The 4418-nt window shown below is 25.6% G+C and overlaps 1 long non-coding RNA gene across 1 annotated transcript; it reads right to left on the bottom strand.

The window, feature by feature from the left end:
* Positions 1 to 278: 278 nt before the first annotated feature.
* LOC108468959 (uncharacterized) lies at positions 279 to 2878 on the bottom strand. Its single transcript, XR_001869016.2, has 3 exons — positions 2645 to 2878; positions 1774 to 1823; positions 279 to 593 (listed from the first exon to the last, which is right to left on the bottom strand). It is a non-coding gene; the product is annotated as an uncharacterized LOC108468959 (long non-coding RNA).
* Between the last annotated feature and the right edge of the window lie 1540 nt (positions 2879 to 4418).

Here is a 4418-nt window from a genome sequence, read left to right as displayed (position 1 = left end):
TAAAAATAATAATAAATAATTTTATCATATTTTAACATAATTATTATTAAATATAATTTAATAAAATAATATACAATTTAATAACATTCTTAATATAATTATTATATTATATGAATTAAAAATCATAATATATAATATTGTTAAAATAATATATAATCTATTTTATTATTTTTAAACTGCATTACATATTTAATGTGCTAAAATATCATTAGTGAAACAAATAATTTAATTATTCTACAATAAAAATAAAATATTAGAAGTAATAAATAGCTTGAGAATTATATTTCATATCCAAACATAATATTCATATATTAACAAAATTTTACATGATTTCATTAGCTTATATGTCATAATCCATATGTTAAATTCTATCATGTAATTATATTATCCAAATATTACAAACACAAAAAGTTACCAAAATATCATCAATACAACCATGATTTTTAATGGTCAACAAGAAATCTTCTGACCCATTCCAATCGCACAGAAGAACGTAAACTAAAGAAAATGAGCATTTGCGTTAGATGGTTTGGGATTTGCTCAACGCGCGATATCTTTCCCCTTCTTGTTGCTACCTTCAACCACTCCTTTAGCTAAAACACACAAATCATTCCATTATTTCGAGAGGATATACATTTAACACATTTAACCATTCCATTCCATTATTTCAAAAGGATACACATTTAACACACAAACCATAATAGTATACAACAACAGCAACCCTTACTATTAATAGCAATAATATATTTACAAAATATACATGTATGAACTAAAATTAAGTCAATGTTGAAAACACGATGCTAAAGAAGAGTAATTCTCGTAAGCATATAACCCTATTTTGAATTAAAAAAGTTCAGGAAAGAATATCATGTCTAATCCACAAGGGAAACCAAATAAAATATAAATCCCAAATATTAAAAACATTTGCAAAAACAAATGATACGTAGATAACGAAACATCTCAAAAACAAACAGTATATATTGATGCCAACCATTGGGCTAAAATTGACGTATTAATTCCATTAATGATGCACACAAAATAAACAAAGCCTCTTCAAGTCAAATGCTATCAATACAAATCATCAATGATTAAAAAAACCAACTCACATTGGCTGCAATCTCAGAGTCAAATCATACAAATAATTGACTATCAACTTATAAAAATTTCCTTTAATCATACAAACAAATATTTTTGTTTTGCTTAACATGTCATTCAAAAAATGGGAAAAAAACGACTTGAAAAGTGAGGTAAAAAGCAAAAGCTGGATTCTGGGAATGAATCATTGTTCTTTTACTAGAAGTGGGTAAGCATCGATTTATCTTGTTTTAGTTCATAATTGATACTGCTTATTATAGAATAGAACTTTTTGGGGTTGATTCTTTTGTTTACCTTTTGTTTGTGGAAATGCTTTATATTCCATTTTAGGGATTGGTTTGCTTCATTGGAATCACCATCACCTGTTAGATTGTTTAATTTTTAAATAGGTCAATCATTTAGATACGGAAAGTAGTGAGGATGGGAAATTTGTTGATCCAAATGTTATCAAAACAAATCAGCAATGATTAAAAAAATCAGTCCACATTAACTGCAGTCTCAAAATCAGATCATACAAACAATTGACTATCAAATGATTAAGATGGACTAAGATTCATGCTTGTGCTAAGCAAGAACTGCAAAAGCACAAAGCCTGGGTAAGTTTTTAAATGCAGAGATACTAGTTCAAAGAAATCCAAATAATAAAGCAGAAAGCTATAAATGTAATGAGTAACTTACTCTTCTTCACCAGAAGAATCAACAGATTCCATTGATGGTGTCTTTTTGGCCTATATGACAAAGCAAATGAAGATTCAAGTGAGTATGGTTTTCCTCTATCAACAGAAACTGTAAAAATAAGTAAAGCATCTCATTGCATTTCCGCATGAAACCAAAGCACATATACATCCACCAGCAATATAAGGTACAACATTCAGATGCACATATGCTTTACTAAGTAGCACAATAATAGTTTGTAGAAATAGGCTTGTTCTATTATATAGTCCAAATATAATGATTTAATTTAGTTGACTAACATTGAAAGAATTTTTTTGCTTACTTGCAGTAAACAACTTCATAAGAATTCAATTTACACCAATTTAATTAATTAAGCTTGGAAAGAAACGAATTGTAAGGTTTCAAATACAGTTCGATTTTCTTTTCTAAAGCTCAAAGGCTACACGTTTCATGATATCCATAATACTTTTTATCTAAGGAAATCCCATGAGATCCAATCTAAACCTACGATTGAAATTAAAAGAGTAAAAAATTAACATTAAATCACCATCGATCATGCCAAATAAGATTTCCTTTGAAAAATTTGAGTCTACCTTTCAAGAAAGTCTACAGTTTCAATACCAAATAAGAGTTACAGTTGTGGAAGAAAATACAAATCTTCTCTCTTTCGATAATGGGTTGTAGAGCTTCAATGTTACTTACCAACATAGTTCCTAATTTCCAATGTGATTTCAAATTTGAGACTATGTTTATTAAAAAAATATCAAAGATGATGGTGAAGGAAGCAGTAACAAAAAGAGGCAGAAAAAATTTGTGGGTAAAAAAAAAATAGCAAACAGGAAAATGAAAGGAATATAGAAGGAAAAATGTTTACCTGACCTTGGATGAAGGAGAGGAATGCCAAAGTCGAAGGAAGTAAGAAATGGTTGCCGATTGAGTGTTTTTGAGATGAGAATTTGGTAAGGGTAAGATAGGATTCTTCAAGCAAGGAATGGGTAAAAGGTGAAGAGGGAAGGGAATAAAAATCAATAAATATCTCTACTTAAGCCTGGAATGAAATACACCCATAATAGGGTATTTCATTGAACTAAACATCTGTTCTTGTAGGCCTACAGAATAGGCTTGTAATGGCATAGCCATTACCTTCAACCAAACATCCATTAAAAATCTAAACTCATAAAATTTAAAATCTAACACTCATTAATATTTAAAATTTAAATTGATAATTTAAATTTTTATGATATTCATTTTAATTTTATTATTTAATATAAAAAGGCCAAATTGATATATATTTATTAAGAACAGTAGAAGACATAAAAATTGTATGTTGCCCATGAAAAGGATAAATAATTTTTAAGTTTAATATAAGTGTCTGATTTAATTTTTAATATTTTTATAATGAATTTGAAATAATAATAGTAAAAGTAATATGATATATTAAATTGAAGAATGAAGATAATTATGTGAGAAAAATTATAAGTAACTCAATTAGAAAATTTTTTCAACTAAAAAAGTTAAAATTGAAAAATTAAATTGAACTGAACTAAATGAACTAAAATTTTCAATTAGATTTATTCAATTTTGGGTGGGTTTGGATGGGCTGTGGGTTGCGGTGCAATACGTTTAGCTTATTTTTTATCTATGCTAAAATATTGTTACAGTATTTAATCTCACCGCCATTATTTTTTTACATTAACTGCAGGTAAACGCACCGTCCATCTAAATCTACCATTTATTTCCTAAATCGATTTAATTTATTCAATAACATAAATAATTCAATTTATTCAAATTTTAATATAAAAATTTTAACCTACAAAATGCAACTCTACTTGTAACACCTCTCCTAATTATAATTATTTAATTTAGTATAAATAGTAGAATGAAGGTCCGCTAGTCCTTGCAACTTGCAAACAATTTTATTTTACTTTTTACAATTTTCTTTTAAAATTTAAAATAAATATAATTTTAGGTTTTAAGATTTTAGTGTTTAGGAATTAACACTTACGATTTTAAAATTTTATAAAAATTTAATTAATTTTACCAAAATTTTCTTACATCTTAAAATATTACCTGTCCAACTACAATAGAATGAACCTTTTAAAACTTATAATAATAAAAATTCAAAAATTCATATCTTAAAAGAATTCAAAAACTCAAAACATTTATAAAATATTTTAAATATATATTAAAATAATAAATAATTGAACAAAATAACATATTATCGAAAAAGCGTAAAAAATTTAAAAGTTATATAGATTTCTAAAATTTTAAAATGTTAATTTTTCAAGGAATATTTATCTATTGGTATTTGATTTAAAATAATAGTTTTTATGTATCATGCATGTCCATTTTATAGTCTATATTCGATATTTATGACTTTCCTTCCCAATAATATTACCTATAAAATACGAGTTTGCGTTCTCCTCTTAAAAAATGATAGTTTTAATGAATATTTTGGCAAAAATAATATTTTTACAATTTTATGTTAAAATATTAAAATATAAAAGTAATAGGATACCATTTCCGAAAAAATGTCAAATGATAACTTCTTTCATAGAACATTTTGAATTTTTTCAAAATTTTGAAATTTATTTAAATTTTTGAAAATTTAAAATTAAGAATTTTTAAAATTTTAATTACATGATTTT

This window comes from Gossypium arboreum, chromosome 3 (genome assembly GCF_025698485.1).
Source record: "Gossypium arboreum isolate Shixiya-1 chromosome 3, ASM2569848v2, whole genome shotgun sequence".
Lineage (NCBI taxonomy): Eukaryota > Viridiplantae > Streptophyta > Magnoliopsida > Malvales > Malvaceae > Gossypium > Gossypium arboreum.
Note: the sequence above shows the minus strand (reverse complement) of the source record. Positions and strands in the feature narration are given on the sequence as shown.